Genomic DNA, 19,538 nt, shown 5'->3' on the forward strand with positions numbered 1-19,538 from the left:
CTTTATTGATTTTATTTACACCAGCTGATTAATTTGCGCACAAAGAAACCCTCTGTCACTCTCAGAGACCACAAAGGTGATTAAGGAGTTCTGTGAGAGCCAGTTGCTGAGATGTGTAGGTAAGAGTGAGAAAGATAAATTGATAAGCTCAGGAAAGCTGGAGAAGCTTGTTCACTGACACTGGTAGGCAGGCAAAGGAAGCCAAAGGAACTCCAAACAGCAGAGCACCAGAAGAGAAAGCACTTGTGCCAGGGAATTGACGGAAAAGGCTGGGCGCTAAAATTAGGCACAGTAGGATTATCCCTGAGAACACCTGCTCTAGATGGAAACCCATCTCCCACACAACTTTATCTTGACTACTTAGGCTGCTCTTCATTCTGTGTGCACACCATGGGCTTATGAAGGCCTCTGAGAGGACAGTACAATATCATCTTATACTGGTTAAAATTCACAGAACCACGGAAAAGAGCAGTTCTCGTCTCTTGTCCTGGAGCTGCAGTGTCATATTGTCCCATATCATAGAATCATAGAATCATTAAGGTTGGAAAAGACCTCCAAGATCATTGAGTCCAACCTGTGATGGAGTACCGTCATGAGAACTACACCATAGCACTAAGTGCCATGTCCAGTCATTTCCTGAACATCTTCAGGGACGATGCCTCCACCATCTCCCTGGGTAGCCCATTCCAATGTCTAATCACTCTTTCAGTGAAAAAATCCTTGCTGATGTCCAAGCTAAACCTCCCCTGGCACAGCTCAAGGACATTTCCTCTTGTCCTGTCACTGGCTGTGTGGGAGAAGAGCCTCACCCTCACCTGGCTACACCCTCCTTTCAGGTAGCTGTAGAGACTGACAAAGTCACCCCAGTGCCTCCTCTTCTCCAGGCTAAACAACTCCAGTTCTCTCAGTCGCTCCTCATAGGACTTGTGCTCCAGACCCTTCACCAGCTTCATTGCCCTTCTCTGGACTAACTCCAGCATTTCAACATCTTTCTTCTTGTGAGGGGCCCATGACTCAGCCCAGAATCTGAGGTGCAACTGCACCAGTGCCAAGTACTGAGCGACAGTCACTTCCCTAGTACTTCTTGACACAATATTTTTTATGCAGACCAGGATGCCATTGGTCTTCTTGGCCACCTGGGCACACAGCTGGCTCATGCCTCCTTTCTCCCTCATCCTTGTCCCAGTCCCTTGTTTCCATCCATGCTCTATTCCCAGCTCCACCCTAGCAGTGCATCTGTGTAGGATACATTTCACAGGACTCCTCTTCAGAAAGTTAAGTAATTCTCAGATGAGGAAAGGCGTGGGTGAGAAACAGAATGTATCTTGGGGGAAGGCAGAAATGGGATGTGGACCAAAAAAACTCCCAAAAAGCAGAACAGAGGCAGAGAAAGAGTGGTTCCTTTGAAGTCCTAGGACAGCTAGTTACCAAAATTAGGAACTGAACTTAGCTTTTATCTAAGTTGCAGTATCCACTTCTAATGTTGAGGTAACCCTTCTGTATGGAAAAACATTGCTCCAGAGCTGATAAGGTTCCAGTCCAAATTCCTCAGCACAGAGTGAGGTGGTGATGAGCCTGTCTCACAAAAGTTTGCCAGCTTAAAACTTCATCAAGTTTGCTTTAACTTTCCTAAAGCCATTCTGGAAAAGTGAGCCTTTCAACCTGCTTAGGACACCTTACCAAACCTGAGCCACCTTTCACTCTTTCTGACACAAACCTGATACCATTGCAGGGAAATGAAGAGTTGTGCTCAGTCAGACCAAGTACAGCTGAGCACAGATTCCCAGTGCAGGGAGCCCACTGCACTTCTTCATCCTTGTGTGTTCCATGGCACAGAAACACCACACATGCATTTGTACTATATGGAGTAAAAGACATCCCTGACCTGAAAGTAAACACAAAGTCTAACATTTTAAATAAATCCTTATTCTTTAATAAATAAGACATCAGGAAATAAAGCTTTATTTATTTTATAAATAACAACAGTATGGATCAAATTCAAACATCTAAGAGAAAAACATTCCTTTGTAAATGCTGAGCATTGCCCCAGCCATGCTACAAGGGCTGCAGATGGCACACTGTCAGCACTGTCAGCAATTTTTTTTAGATAAAGTAGGGCAGGGTAATCTTTGCATTCACAAAGGGAAATGCGGCAAACTTTAAAAAATGTGGGGAACCTTTTGCGCTTTTCTAAATGGAAATAAAAAGGTGAAGTGGGGTGGCCTGGCTGTGGAAGAGAAACACCAGCAGGTACCAGACTCCCTTTGTGGGTCTCCTTTGTCCTGAAACTCAGCAAAGGCCAGTGCTAAGACAAACCGCGACCCGCATCCTCCATTTGATCCACTCGACTTGAAGAGAGGCTTGAATAACAGAACAGTGTAAGTAATTGGGGAAAAACAGACAGTCAAACAGAAGGACTTGACTGCTCTTCTTCCTAAATCTCGAGATTAACTTAAAAACCATGGGACTTCTGTTAAAAAAACAAAACAAAACAAAACAAAACCACCAAACAAACAAAAAAAGAGTGAGCTCTATTTTTTAACATCCTCTGATTTTTCAGTTTGCAGAGTATATAAGCACTTACCATATTTTTCACTTTCAGTAATTTTCAAGTGCTTCAAACAGTACTTCCAATTACTTTTCAAAAATGCTGAGCCTAAAAATGTGGGTTTTAAGTGAAGGCTGAGATTCTTGTTTAATCACTTGAAAATGAGAGCTGGGACATCAGCACTTTGTTTTATATTTTAGGTCCTGTGTTACAGAATGTCAGATACTATGAAACTCATGATAAATATGCCAGATTTGGCAACACAGCACTGGTGAAAAAAGAAATAGCAAACCTGTAGCCATGTTGAAATAAGGGTTCTTTCCTGTAAGATCAAGAGAGACCTTTCAACCTCTTCCAGCCCAGTATTAAGGATTTTGTAATATGAGATAAACCTGGCAGAGAGTCATGGCATTACCTAAGCAGGGAGATGCCAAAATAGCTGAAGGGAAACCAGTCTGTGGGTGAACCAGAAGATCTGGCAGAAGACCAGTTGGCTCTTTGGAAAACTTACTTAGACTTGACCCTTGTCTCACAGCCATTGATCTTTTTCTGTTTTAAAACTTGATTTCAAGTCCATGTTTATTGCATTAGCAACATGTTACTGTACTGGCCTGCATTTTTAAGGCTACAGTACTGTTTGCAATCAGAGAGTATGAACATCACTGGTAGTGGCACTTTGTGCCAGAGTTGTTGGCGTAAACCGTAGGCAGGAGGAGTTCTGCTAATAACACATTATTAAACATAAAACAGGGCTTGTGCTTAGATTTACTTTTCAAGACAGAGTACTTACACAGGGGACTGCTACTTTATTTCTCATGTTTTAGGGTTCTGGTATGTGTGCAGCTGATGCCCTGAATAGTAATCTGGGGCTATGCTTTGAGAAGTTTAGAAAAGGCACAGGGCTGCCCACATGCTGAAAATAAAAGACTTAAACAAGCGCCTGTGGGTCAGAGCCAACTGGCTTGTCTTTGTCTTTGAGCTCCATACCTGAACAGCATCAATTTCAGTCTTATGCAGCTTGTGAACCTTGGCCAAAATCAATGGAGTTCAGCCTTAAGCAGGAGTCATGCATCTAAATGCTTTTCAGGATCTCAGCTGGTATGGCTCTGCAAGGAATACTGGATAAACTGGACCTCAAGTTAGAGGGAATCAATCAAAGAGTGTGCCAATATACACATGAATGGCCAAGGCAGCACATATTCTGTATGTACTTTCTTAAGACATAAAAGCCCTGAACTGGTCAGGCCCTTGGACTGAATGGTCACTGTAGGTCACTTCCAATTGAAACAGTGTATTGCCTTCAATCCTACTTGAAAATCGGACTCAACCTCATGAAGACCAGGACTCACTTTGCCTTAGGTATCTTCAAATCATTTAAGAAGAGTAAAAGAAGTCTTGCTAAGCTTAGCATTAAAGCCTTGTCACAGGATAAATCCCAGTACGCAAAAAAAGTCACAGCTACATTTTCGTAGAATGTGAGTTTTAGCTTACCTGCAGGATCAAATTCTCCAGGTCTTTCCTGAACCAGACAAATTGCCACACTGCAGAATATGATCCCAAAGGGATCATCCCAAATCATGGAGAACACAGAAGACACTGGTGTAGAAGAGATGATTCTATCTCAGAGAAAAATGAGGGAAATTACAAGAACCAGAGTGAAAATAGCGAAAAAGACGTGAAGCCACCTGAAGAATATGCCATTATGTAATTTCTTAAAATAAATGCATGCTCCTCTATCTTAGGAGATGAGATGACTAGGATAATTTAATACCAGCAAAGAATTTGGAGAAAGCTCCCCAAATAACTTTGAAAAGAAAAAAAGCCAGCACAGTACATCAAATACCATCCTTGAAAAGCAGAGGAGTTGCCAATAGAAGCAGAACCAACTGATAATGCTGATATAATTCTTTTAATCTGTGTTTGGAGCTCTTAACCCTTGACCAAAGCAAACAGAGCGATGAGAACTGAAGGAGTAAGCTAACAACGGGGTAAGTGTAAGTGGAAGGAGGAGGTGCGATGACTGATTAAGAAAGGGGCAAGAAAAGAACAAAAGCAAATACATTCTCAACAAACTAATGAAAATGGGCTTTTGGCACAACATGTGGCTTCTGAACTGAAATTCTAGTTTTCCATCGTCATGTGAGGCTGCATATAAGGTTTTGCTTCAGTTAATATAAACACATTGCTCAAACTACTTTAAAGGTTGAAGTTACTTAAGACTCTGGCTTGGGTTCAGACCCATGTTAAAGTGAACAAACTTTGACTTGGAAATGGATATATTCATCTGCAAAAGAAGATCCTGCTAGAATAAATTAATAAACTCTGCCCATGATCTTACATGGAAAGTAAATTGTAATAATAATCCTTCCTTTATTTGTCTTTATTTTACTTATTCAGAGTGAATTTGACACTGATGGAGAATTTGAGGTGGCCTTGAAGAAACTCTTACCCATATAACAAAGCACTTTTCTGTCATATGTTTCTGACTTCTCCTGGGTCCCAGGGGACCTCCTTGGGGTCTAGGAGGACTGCTGAGTGTCTGTGGCTTATTCAACAACAGCTGTATTGCTGAGACAAGCAACAAAGGGCGTAAGTAACTCTAGCTGCCACCACTTCTCTGCTAGAAACTGACTTGTGACCATAAAAGTATTCAAGATCAGCAGTGAAATAGTTACTAAATTGTGACAGATTTGCATGTGTTACACTGAGCTGTATCATCATCAAGAAGAAATTTTTCCCCAAGGATTTTATTTGCTGATTGTGCTGCACTGGGTTGGAAAAAGTCACCTACTCCAATATATTTAATTACAATTCAGAGGGAGAACTAGATGAGACAAGACTGATGCAAACATTCTTCTGTACCACTTAGAAATGCTAAACCTGAAGCTTTTTAGCATCAAAACTTGCAGTTTGCTCTTTGGCTGGTTCAATGTTACCTGCTTTCCAGATGCCTCTGACATCTGCCTTTGCTGCAGGTGGGAAGTACATCGTGTACTTCACAGACTCACTTAACATTGCAGCACAGCAGACATCAAATTCACAGCCCAACAACCTGAGCTATCATTTGCAGTTACTTTCTGCATTATTTAACAAAGCAGACAAGAGGAAAAGGGCTCTGAGTAATTAAGTGCTGTTTGGCAGGCACAGTGAATACATAGATCTCCATGACATTTATGTGAAACACTGACTGAGAGCGCTTTGGTGCTCTGCACCCATTTCATACACATACAGCACAGTCCCAGGATCACCAGCAAGAAATGTATGTTGTGGCTTCAGGTCATTACTTTTCTCTGTCAAACTAAACCAGCCTCCTGGTATCCTGTCTGGTACTTACCTGACTTCCCCAGCAACAGGGGAACATCTCCCTCTTGGTGTGAACTGAGCACATGGCCACACTGCTTGCTCAGGGTCTAGGTATGTCAGTGCCACTGCCACCTCTGTGCTCTGCCCAAACTCAACATAATGAGTTTGACCAGGATCCTGTCAAGCCCCCAAGATGTCCATTTCACCCTCTTTCCCTTCACATCACAGCAACAACTAAAAAGACTCAATATTGTTAACATAAAAGCATTAGCATCAACTGTGAAATCCCCTAATTTATACTTATGCCTGGTGTCACTCCATCCCAGGTGCCAAATCCAGCATTTCAGCTTCTTAAATTTCATCCCATTAATCACAGCCCAATGCTCCAGTCTATCTAGATCCCTCTGCAAGGTCTCTTGTCCCTGAAGAGAGCCAACAGCACCTCCCAGTTTGGTATGGTTAGCAAACTTGCTAAATGTACATTTAACTGTTGCACCCAGACCGTTGATAAATATATTGAACTGCACAGACCCTAGGATTGAACCCTGAGGAACTCTGCTGGTGTCTGCTCACCAGCCAGATGTAGCCCCATTCAATACAACTCCTTGAGCTCTGCTCTTCAGCCTGTTCATCACCCAGCACACCATGGACCCGCTCATCCCACAGCTGGCCAACTTGCCCAAAAGGATGTTGTGAAGGGCAATGCCAAAAGCCTTATTAAGAGCCAGAAAAATACACCTTCTGCCTTCCTCTCACCCACCATGCAGATGACCCTTTCATAGATGGATATTGACTTAATGTCTTGGGATGACTTTGTGATGTGTATCCCATATCACTGCCCTATGCCCAGGAATTAATTTTGTGCCTTTCTATGCCTTTAAACTGAGCCTGAGAGGGGGGAGGAAAAACTGAGCAAAACTTCTTCAAAGGAGTTTGCAGCTTGCTCAAGGTCACACAGAGATAGACACGGCTCTCTGTGCTGAGCTGTGGCAGGAGAGTGGAGGGATGCACCCAGCTTGCTTTTCTTTCTAGCCAGCTTTCAGCCTGTTTTTCAGCTCCTTTTCCTCCGAAGACTTGAACTTTTGTTTTCCTGGGACTTCTTTTTTTTTTCCCCTTTTTCTCTGCTGGACAGTTTCAACGTCAGAATACATTGGGAGGATCTTCCACTGAGGCCTTGGCCCTGGAGGGGGGCCCACCACCCCGTCCCAGCTCCAAGGAGAGGGAGAGAGAGAGACTACAGAAGGACTCTGAAATTTTCCCAGGTTTTCTCTCTACAGTGAGAGGTTTCATTATTTAGCATTAGGATTTTTTTTCCTGTGTTAAATAAATAGTTTTTATCTCTTTCACTTTCCTTCGAGGAAAAAGTTTTTTTCCCGAGCCTGGTGGGGGAGGGGTGGCTTGTAACCTGCCTTCTCTCAGAGGATATATTTCTAAATTTGGCCAAACCAGCACACTTACTTAAACAGTATATATGTGCTCTTGCTCTCCATTTGTTGTGTCTGTTGATCTCATTTGAGTTAGATTTAAACAACAAGTCAGATATGTTCACTTGCACCACAACACTCAAATTCTATATACATATTCAATAAAGTTAATAACATATTTTCATAATGTGCTGTATGAATACCTGAATGGTAATGAGCTGTTGTTACACTTTTGTGAGCTGAAAGTTTACAGCATAAATGCATTAATGAATTAAGCCTTTTGATCAAACAAAAAGAAAGAAAGAGCAACAGACCAATATGTATTATTCTCCTGCTTTATATACTAAAACATTGATTCAGCCTTCAGTCTGTTGCTTGGAAGAGCATACCAAATAAACAAAGAAGGTAATGATGCAATTACTTAAGGGGGTAATGAGCAGAACTAAATATCAAAATATAAATGCTTCCACAGAGCCAAACACTAAATATCAAAATATAAATGCTTCCACAGAGCCAAACACCCTGGGTAAAAAGGATGAGCCATGCAAGACACACCTGAATTCCGATGTTGGAATTTTCCTTTGTCTCCTTTTGTCAACAAGGGTCTTAGCCATAACAGAGAACAGACTGCAGGGTGGTGCTAACATACTGGAGCATCTTGAAATGAACTTGTTAGAGTAGTCTAATTCCAGTTGGCCAGAGCATGGCACTAAGGACTTGATCATACTTCTCCTGTTAAGTTAATTAAAAACTACAAAAAAACCCCAGCTAGTGCTTCAGAGAAAGCTGTCATCAGAAAACAGATTGTTTTCTACTACTGGGTCTCCCTTTCTGCTGAGACCTAGATCTTCCTGATACAAAGCCTAATGCTGTTTGACACTCTTCTAGAGGAGAAGAGTTAGCCCATTCTATCATGGTCGGGTACATTTCTGTATCCCAGCTAGTTTGCTCAGCATTTACTTGGGTGTTGATAGGTGTTGCTCTATGGTGCACCATGCAGGTGCAATGCAGACAAACCCCCAGTGCTCTTCACTCCTAACTGTACTTTCCTGATTTCTGTATGGATAGTGAAAAAAACTGTTAGAAATTGAGATCAAGAGGGGATGGGAAAGGATAAGAAGGTGACATCTGCCTCATTGTAAGCATCAGCTTGGTGCAATGGACGTAGTCCCCTATTCAGCCATATATTTGAAATCCAGAGCCAGTCTGAAATAGCATAAGCCCTCACAGGGAGAAGGACAGATGAAGTATATACTCTAAACCCACGTGCAGCCAACCTGACAGTAGGAAGAGAGTTGATGTTTTCTTTAAATGATGTATGAGCACACTGCTGATGTAGGAACACTCCAATTAAAAACAAATCAAGAGGGAATATTCATCGTGAGGCTTTGCTAGAGAAACAGTTAATTGTCTGAAATCTTAAAAACTAAAGAGTGCATCTGTGGGCACAGGATAATAAACCTGAAGATAATTCCAAAAAATAATTACAATCACCTTTTCCTTAGGGAGCTGTTGGGCTGAAAGTACAGTGCAGAAACACCTGTGTCATCTCCCAGGCTTCACCGAGGCAAAGGCCTTTAACTGACTCTTGCTACCTCCTTCAGCTGAGGGAACAAATCCATTATTCTGTTTAGAGCATCATGCACCAACAAGCTGTTCAAGCTGCAATTTGCATCTTGAATGCTGTGCAAGGCAAAAAAAATGTCTGAGTCATGCCAGGGAATGTTTCACAGCAAAAAGAAAGAGGGGGAAAAATGTGTGTAAGAAAGAAACCTTCACAAAATAAGGGAATATGGGGGAATAAGCATCCACAGCAGGGCTGAGATGTAATTAGCCCCATGGGAAACTGTAAGTCACCATGAACAGTTCCCCTGTGAATAGTCTTTATGGAAAGAATGCCCAGTGGTTAAAGTGTCAGCCAGGAACTTGAGAGGCTCCTGCTTGTCCATCCACTTTTCATGTGAGGAGAGCAGTGTCACTTATGCCACTTATGCTCCCATGCCACATTGTAGAATAGGACTAAAGGTCATTCTATAAACTTTAAGCAGGATGACATTCCTAAAATCCACACACACAGATGCTAACACATGTTTTCAAAGCAATATTTTGATTGTGCCTGAGCTGCTGATTAATCCAAGAACATACTTCAGCTAACACAGCTTGCCTGATTCCAGCATAGCTCAGTTAACACTAAGACTGTGCTTTGTTTCACGTGCAACTTGGACATATGAAACATGCCCTGTGTCTCTCTGAATCTCATCTCTCTTTCCGTAAGTCAGGGATAGAAATCATCACTGGAATCACGCACAAAAAAATGTAATGACAGCAGTGAGGCTTTAATATAACGTGACAAGGAGAAGGCTGGGAGACACCTCTAAATATGACAGATCAGATGAATCTCAGTGTGATAGTGCTGGCTCCACACTCTGGCATTTTGTGCTTGCCCAGAATGCTGGTACCAAGTGCATTCCTGCCTGGCTCCTCAGGGCTCTGCACAGGTCCCTCCAGAGCCAGCCCAGCAGAATGGCAGCTTCCCAATTAGCACAGCCACCACAATGCACCAAACAGCACTAAGTTCCCTGTTCAAGTGACCATTTCTTATCTATTAAAGGTAGATTTGTCTTCCAGGAGTAAAAGCACATTACAAATCATGTGGTCAGAACACCTACCATGACTTTTGTTGCCAGGTCAGATACCACATGCAGATGGTGTCAATGAGCCAAATGTGAAAAGGATGTGGCTGTCTACACCCTTCTGGAAACTTGCAGAAGAGGTAAGCTGCACTGGTGGTCTAGGCAAGCACCATATTTTTCAATCATTCCAGTTACAAATTTTCTAGAAAGGTTAGGATCTTTCAAGACAGAGCTATGGAGCTACTCTGCTGCCCCTAAGTTACTAGGGCTGCACTTTTCATCCATGGAATACTGACTGCTAAAGTACTGCAGGCAACACACGTAGTATATAGGACACCTTCCCCAGCTACCACTGCACTCTTCCACTGCTGCAAGGAGGGAAAATATTCTTGAAGGATCAAAGTGTGACTTGGATTAAAATACTTTTTAAACACTGATCTAGGGAGCTGCCAGACATATCACCCGTGATCAGATTTGCAACAGCACTAAGACCCCAAAGACAAAGAAAACAGCTTGACAATTCACATTTTCAACAGCAAAAGGCAATTTACTTTAACAAAGATTTTCATGTGGAGAAGAGAGTCTTCAGCAAAATGAGCAATGCAGGCCAGAAGGGGAAAACTGGAAGGCAAATTCTTACTAAATCAGACAGCAGAGGGCTGTGAACTGGTTCTTAGTCCTAACCACAGCTGTCTGGTGCACAGCCTGAACCAGACCACTAGCCCTGGGAACACCTGTAAAATTGGGTCCTGCAGGTGAAGATGCCTGAGAACCTTGTTGGGTTTTAAGATTGAAGCCAACAGCAACTGAACATATGATTTTGGGTCCAGCAACAGAAATTAGTCTGGATTTTCACGGAAAGTTCATACCCACAGAAATCAGGTATGTCTGACTGAAACATGTGTTTGGTGGGGTTTGAAGGGATGTGCCAAGGCACTTAACTGGGCACTTGGGCTTCTGTGTGGTTCTTTTAACACACAGTGCAATTGTATGCGCATTTCCTGTAGTAGCCCAAACAAAAGAGACCGGACTCTGGGCTCTGAGCTCTTGGTACTGCTCATTTAAAGAACATCAGTCTGGAAAGTCCCAAGTCAGACACTGAAGGTCAAGGCTAGATGTAACTTGAAGATGTTGACGTAAAGCTGCTTGATATGGTAGCCAAGAAAATGTGAACCCTTTTTAGCTCCCTGTTCTCAAAACTTGCCTCCACAGATAGCTAGAGACATATGGGCATAGTCACTGTTCTAGTTAGCACAGCTTCTCACAGAGCTTAAAGAAACTTCGGAGTGTGGGGTGCTGTGACCTAAGACCCACATGCTGAGACTGGCACTGGCTAGTGGATTAGGCTAAATGCTCACAAACCACGTCATAGTGCTCCATAGCTAATGACTTGTCATTAAATCATATTCTTCTATGGAGGAGGCTGCTATGTTTTTCTAAGGAGGTTCTTCTACTTTTAAACCACAGAGTGATTTAAAAGGGGTAACTTGATAATGACAATAATAAAGGCATGAGAACATGGTAAAGGCACTGCATTTTTGTAAGGCCAAACTATAAAGATATTTATAACCAGTACCCTTATAATCTCCAAAACACAACCACAAACAACCATGAAATTAATATGCTTAGGCAACTGCTGGGCTTAATCCAGTGCAAGTTGAAATCAATGGAGGGACATCAGGGACACTGGACTGTGTCCAGAAGCAAGCAAATGAAAAGCACAGGACAGAGAGTGGTGATCCAGACAGTCTTCATACAGTAGGCTTAGCACATCGGACACTGGCAGACCTTGCACAGGAATTCTTAAAGGAAAATCCTCGGTAAGGCAGAAATTGCCTCATTTTTGAGCTATTCTTGACCTATTTTTCAATGCCAAATCTAAGGTCCCAAAACCATAACTAAGGCTTTCCACAGGGCTTAGTGGGATTACCATGAGTCAGGTTTGGTATAGCATCATTCCCTTCTTTGTGAATCCTGTTAAATTGTTTCCACTCTCTCACCACTCTGTTTCCAGTAAAGATGGGCTAGGCACAGACTGAAGGAAGCAAAAAACCAGAATCTCAGTTGACTAGCAGTAAAACTTATGGATAGCTTCTGCAAAGAGCTTAGATGTTTTGACTGCTTGAGTGCTGAAGGGCTATACTTGAGCTGTTTCAAACAGGACCGAACAGGAGAAAACCTTCACAATTCTTTGTTTGCCACTGATTCTCAGCAGAGTATGTCTTCTGAGATATCTCTACTTCCATTGACATTTTCAGTAGGTGTTGCATGAAGAACATCCACCTCTGGATCTCCTAAGGATGTCCAAAATACTTTTGTCTCTCTCTCTCTTTCTCTCTGCCTTGGTCCTTGTGTGTACTCCCTGCTTGTGACTAGCTGGGAGAAACTCCTCCTGCATATCCACGTGCTTCTGACATGTTCTTCTCCTGACTCGTTACTGGATAATAAAGACTATCCCAGCTTGACAAACCAACTCTCAAGGAATCCAGCAGGCTTTAGATCTGTGTCCACATGGGGACAGAACATGAATCTGATAATTTAAGGGGGTTGCCGTGATTGTGGCACACGCATGGAGTGTAAGATGAGTTCTTGCTTAACGTAGAGAGGCAGTGGGATGATGCACTCGCAGACACACATTGAGAGCAAGATCTCCTGCTCACTGTGACTTCAGCATCAGAGCACCGCTGCTTCTTTCACTCTGTCTTTCTCTAATAGATAAGTAACACCCAGGTAACATGAAAATATGTTAAAAGATGCTGATCTAATGAACACAATAATGATAAATATTATGCGCACAGAGGGAAATGGCCCAGTGTAGTGGTGAAGTGCTGTCCAGATATGAAACAATTGGTTACCAACTGGGAAATGTGTCTAATATATTAGCTGTAAAAGTTATATGCCTTCTGACATCATCTTAACATAAACTATTGATTTTCTGTTCTTTCCCTCTAACCTGATTAATAAGGCTAATAAAGTATTTATTAGGTAACATAAAATATGCACAATACTGTCTTTAACTTTGTGCTTGTCAGAGAAAACACACATTAAAAAGAAAAAAAATAAACAGCTTATGAAACTTTGCTAAAACACATTCATCTGGGCTCAAGAAATGCTTATTGCTACACATACGCATTTCCCCCAAGAAAGTGCAACTAGTTATCCAATATTTCTATTAATGATAACTATAGTAAAGCCCCAGTAAACCTGGAGAAATGTCTTTCTTTTTCAAAGATCAGGTTGAGTTTACTAGATATAACAGTATGCTGTGTGTAAATGGAGCGAAACCTGCAAAAGATGTAAGACATCTGCCGGAATTTACAGCGTGCACAAACTGAATAAATTGTTGGTCTTGAACAATTATAAATGTTCTTTTTTTGATGATTGGAACTAGATGCATGAGCTCTATTTTTACACAGATTCACTGAAGGAGAAAAGCTGTTTACTATCAGCTGATGTGCATACTCATCAGGGACTAAGTGCAGTGAGGGCACATTTCCCTGGTCTGCAGTCAGCGCTTAACAAGCTCCTAGGTAAGGAAAAGTCCATAGTAGAGACAATGAAGACAGACAGCTCTTCCTTTGGGAAGCACCAAATCAACACAGCCTCTCCTATAGTACATTGCTCACACACAAGAAGCTCAGGCACTGTAACTTGAACAGAGACCAAATAAGAATTCAGGCACAAACCACAGTTCCTGGGACCATGCCACAAGACATGGAGTCAACCACCCTCCCTCCTCTCCTCAGAGTACAAGTATTTCCAGCACCCAGACAAGGTGGTGCAGAAGTGAACTAACAATGAGACAGAGGAGGTGGCAGAAATATTTTAGCCTTCACCTGAAACACACTGGAAAGTACCCTCACTGAAACACTTCCTCTTGAATCTCTGAGTAGGCTCCTAGCCTTGATTCCCTGGCTTCAGCTTTGCATGTTTTCTTCATTATAATCAGCCTAACAATGCAGGGGAAAACAGCAGAGGGATTTGTTTACACTGTACATGGACTCCCTGCTCACCTGTTACATGATTAGGCGGTTACATAAATGGCCCAAGATGTCACATTCCTCACCCGGCCACTGACCCTTGAAAATAAACCAGGCAACGTGACTCTGAGTAGCTGGAGGGTCTATTTGTGAGAGGATTTGCTGAGCAGGGCTGTAGTATAGAGTGTTCTTTCCATCTTCATGACTGCATTCATCATTTGCAGACAGAAACTCAGACAGCGATGATGCAGAGTTTCCATGTTCTGTTCCATGCACATCAATGGGATACCAGTAGTGTTTCCCTTACCTTCCTTTTTCCAAGAAAAAGGAAAAAGGGCAATCAATCACAAGTGCATCAGTGTGGTTCCTTGTTTAAAAACAAGTAGATGATGACTTTGCATAAGATTTTCTCTCCCATCCCTCTCTTCACACTTGCTATCTGATCCAGAGCCCGCAGAAACCTGTGAAAACTTTTAACCCAGATTTCAAAGGGCTCTACAGTCAGCCCTTTTTCATCTATCCCTTTCAAACATGCCCAGCATTTTATGCAGCACAGTGTATTTGATGAATCTGGTGCCATTTGCCTACAGAGCTCAAAGTATTTCCCAGTCATTAACAACACACAACAACAGAAGCAAATATTATTCAATGGCTGATTCTATGGCTCCTGAAAATTAATCTGAGGGGAAAGAATTTATCCAGGATCATACTGAGTTAATGCCATGACTGCAAAAGAAATCCTGCTCTCTCTACCTTAAGGAACATTTCTTCTCCTAGCATACTGGATTCATTTTGAAAAGACTGCGAAGGCAACAGGTAGTGAACACCATCCCTGCTTCTCATGGCACCTTCCTGAGGTGCTTCTCACACATTGCCCTCTAACACGCTGTCAGAGTGTATTGTCCAATTCTCATAAAGGGCAAAGCACCTGAGCAAGGCTGCTGGTAATGCCAGCAGGCCACCCCAGTGATGCCCCAAGGGATACTTGCCTCCCTGCTATGGGTTGTTCAAGCATAATAGTCCACTAATTCACACAACCAGGAACAGCACTTGTTTAGAGATTATGTATTCCACAAACTAATGCCCTGTTATCCTGTGCACTACAGGCTTGCAGATCTCCACAAGTAGAACTCACTCACTTGGTTTTGGCCCCCAAAGAAGAAAGTTTTTCTTCCTTTCTGTCATTTTCGACAAATATAAAGAAATTATTGCAAAGGTAGACCAAAGTGAAAGCCAATGTACATTGTTACTAATCCTGGTTAGGATAAAACCAGATATCTCCTAAACGATGATAAAGCTCTGATCTGCAATTACAATTTATTCCCTGTCTCTACTGAAGGTGAGTTTATAAAAAATGAAATCTCATTACTCATCGATTTGCAATATGCTCCAGTTTCTCATGAGATATTAGATCTAACTGGTCTAGTATATTATTTCCCAGAAAAGGAGAGACAGAAAGAGAAGAGCAGGTATTGGGTTATCTGGAGGGGATCTCTTATAGAAGCTCTGTGACATGATATCTTGCAGCTGTTTCAATGGATGGTCTCTCTTGTACTTCTCAAAGACAAATGATACACCAAACAGTCAAACTGCTGCTCACTCTATTCTAGCTTACAGGAAGTCTGGGATTTAGGGAAAGGCAGCACATGGGGATTTGAAAGTTGGCTGCAACTCCTGAACTTAAATTTAAGTTCCAAGCCCATCTAGAACCCAAGGCAAAGCTCTGGGAAAATACAGCTCTCATTCTGAAGAAGCTAACAGAGCTATTTGGCCGTACCAGAGTCTCTACCTTTCTGCATTTGTTCATTTGTGAATGCTATGAGCTCTCTAGCACATGAACTACACTTTCAACATTCTTGTCCTTCATTTATTTACTTGTGCCTAGTCCAATCCATGAGCAATTCCTCTTGAGGCTTCCAAGGGTGACCTCAGTCCATTTAGGAAAAACCCACACATATTTCAGCTTACCACATTTACTAGCATCATATTTAGTTTGAAGGATTCTTTATCTCCAAAATGTAACATTTAACAATGATACTTGTTTCTTGAGAAGTTGCAAGAATAAAAGGTAGGAAATAATATGTAAACTCAATGTAAACTTCTATAAACCCAACTGCTTCACCTTATCACACATTCCCAGCCCATGAGGCTCATGGATGGAATAGATCAGTGCTCCCTAATTTTCACAGGCCTAAATAAAATAAGTAAGCAAAAGGATATTAATTTAAAATAAATCCACTGTTCAGGTGAAAAACATAACAATTTTCCCTGATTTCCTTAGCACTGAAAGACAAAAACTGGCTCTCACATGAACCTGAGCTCACAGATCAGGGGATTGGTTAACAGTGACAGTACAGCTATCTGGTTTAGTTAACAACAGCCAGAGCAGATCATGCAGCTGGCAACAGGAAGAATAATTTTCTTCTTATAATGTATCCTTTTCTTAATCTAATCACCTACAGAGCAGTTTACCTACTTCTTTCAGATCAAAGTGGCTTTATTAAATAAAGCTGACACCTTACAAGGTAAAAGTTTCCAGAGTCGGTCTTAAATGAAACTATACTTGTAATAAATTAACTGCAGATTTAGGTTTTAAAGACAGGGAAAATACCAGAGCCAATGTCAAGGCAGTCTTTCAAAGAATATGTGTTGGCATGCAAACACACACACTCCACATGCTGCCACCAGAAACATTTTCCTTCTAAACAGAAAGAAAAGAGAACACTAGATTCTTAGAATGCAGAAATTATAAGATACTTTGGATCTGTTATCTTCTTTCCTGAACCTTGCAGGATTTTTACTTCAGATTCAAAAAAGAGGCCAACAGACGAGGCATTTGTACAAATTTTTCATCAGTAGGGATCTCCAAGACAGTATTAAGTCAGTCACCTGGCAGTGAGTATCAATAAAATCCTTTCTGCTTCCTTTCTGCTGTGAGAAAGAAAACTATCTTAGCTACATGTGTTGATAATGAATATAAAGAATGTGTAGATTTCTGATATATTCTTATTTTTGCATGTTGAACTCCTATATTTTGATACTCTCTCATTTTGGGAGCCAACCCAGCAATTCAATTTGTAAAAGCACCTTCCCATAATGCTTCAGCCTAATCACACTGGGAAAGTCACTGTCTAAAGAAGTTGTATTGCAGTCATATGGCTTCTCAAAATCAAATGGATTTTCAAAATGCCTTGTTGTATGAGGTCTTATCAAGGGAAGTTGTCCCTAGCCTTCTGCTGTTACGAAAAAGCAATTACTCCTAGCTCAGGTACTGCTACAGGCCAAGCAGGTCATTAAAAATAGCTAATGGCTTAGTCAGCCACCAAACCTTGTCACTTGCCCCATGCATCCTATTACATTCTCTCAGCACACTGGAATTAAATGTAATTAGTGTATGACAATCAATCACATCCTTTCATCAAGGAAGAAAATTAGGGGAGTAATTGGGTAAAAGATGATTTATATGGCCCTTTCTGACACAGGAGCAAAGAATACTTTTTACATCATAACAACACCAAACCCTTTCAATATAACCCAGTCTAAATTTCTGCCAAGCCATAATTCTCACTTGGACTTTTCTCACATTATTGTAGGTTAAAAAAGGAAGAAGAAATAAATTATAAAAGTGTGTGGGTGTGTGTAGATACACAAGGGACTAGTCATTCAGTTTGTTTCCTGGACATAATAAATCTTTGTATTTGGAATGATTTTCAGTTAAAAATTGATCTCATGAAACTGGAAACTGTTGTTAGCAAAATTACCCTTGGGCATAATTTTGCTGGTACCTGTGGACTCCTTTTTGTCCTTTCTATCTTCTATTTTACTGTGAAAGTGCCAGCCTTCTTGATCATTTTATAATGACAAAAAGGCATCTATTGTAGAGATGAAGAAACTAAAAAAGATGGCATGAAAAATAAATTGCACAAAAATTAGTAACAGCTACTATTACTATACCAACTAAAATTAAACGGAGGGAAAACACTTGCAGAGATGAGGAGAGAACAGGGAGTTAACCTATCTGTGGCCATGAGTGACTCACCATGGCTGTGAACTGATAACATTTCAAGTCCACATGGCTAATCTAAATCTGGCCCAGTTCACAGTGATCAAAAGCTGGTACAATCTCGTGTGATGTTTGTTGGCTGGAGAAATCAGCTGATAGCTTAAATCTAATTCTTCTCAGAGGGCAGAAGTCGGTAGTGCAAGGATGATGCCCAGGAAGCTCAGAAGACTGAAGGTTATTTGCCCAAGCAAAATCTTTCCTGCTTATTTGTTCTCATCACAGCTTAAGGGGAAGCCTGACCAAACAACTGAACACTGCAGAGCCACATCTGCCTATTATTTGTATACTGAAACTGTAGTATCACACTTCCCTTTCCCGTTAGGCAAAAAGAATACAAATAAACAGAATAAACATACAAAATTTCTAATCAGCTCAGAGGCCATTTTTTCTGTCCCTGAGAAGAAATTCACTAAATATGGTGCTTTCTCATTCAACATTTATTGCCTTTCATTAAGACCAGATGAAACACAAAGTCTCTAAAACCAGAATAATATTCCCTTCATTCCCCAAATGCTGGCTTTGCAAGCTCAAGCACACATTTAGTGGCAAATCAAGCCTTTCTTCTGGCACCAATCAGTACAGTCTGCAGTCCTGCATGATGTGACACAGTCACAGATCCCTCTCTCTTTAGATGAGGGGCATGTCATGGCTGTCCATAAACCTCTGAATCTGATGGACTGTTGTCATAGGGTTAAATCTCAGTTCATATCTTCCTGACTGCATGGGAAGCACATAATATTCAGTTCTCTCTCTTATGAAGAAGTCTATTTGGAGAGCTAGAAGGAAGCACAATCTGTAAATATTTATACTGTTTGTCAAAACTACAATGCACATGGGACTCAGAATGCATCCCACAAGCCAGCCTGAACACTAAAGTAGCTCCATGTTCACTTGCCATAGAAGAATGGCTCCCTCATACCCCTGCACCACTTAGCCAGAAACTGCTGAAGAAGCCAATCACAGAACCAGCCTTACTACCCAGCAAATGTAGGTAAGGAAAGCTTGTGTCAGGCATTTCACCTGAAAATCACCTGTTCTGACATTCATATCCAGGACCTTTCAACAGTGGCCTGATTTATGCTACCATGGCTAATATACAAAGTGTAGGCAGCCAGTTCAGTTTCATAATTGTACCCTCTGCATAATGAAACTGAAATGAAAAGCAACCACATCTCTTACTTCATACTTTATTACCCATCCTGCCTCAAACAGGAGAGTGCCAAAGGAAAAAAAAAAGTGAAACATATACTTTGCATAAAACACTGGATCAGCAATAAAAACCTCAGCCCATGGAAAGCTAGAAGCATGGCAAAAAATGGTTTTCTGTAGTTATCAATTTGGCAAAATCGTATACTGGAATTTTAGAGGGGAATGCACACAAAAGCAGCTGTTAAGAGGGTGCTGACAAAGTGCTGTTAAGGTGCAAATCGACCACTGCCACTACTGTGGACTGCTGCTTCTAGACATTCGTCTTATAGTGCTGTGAGGCTACACAAAGTGTGGTCAGGAAAAGCACAAAATCTTACACACCACAGCATAAAAGAAAAGACCTATTCAAGTGAATTTTGCAGAAAGGATGGAAGAAAG

Source organism: Corvus moneduloides, chromosome 2, assembly GCF_009650955.1.
Source record: "Corvus moneduloides isolate bCorMon1 chromosome 2, bCorMon1.pri, whole genome shotgun sequence".
Lineage (NCBI taxonomy): Eukaryota > Metazoa > Chordata > Aves > Passeriformes > Corvidae > Corvus > Corvus moneduloides.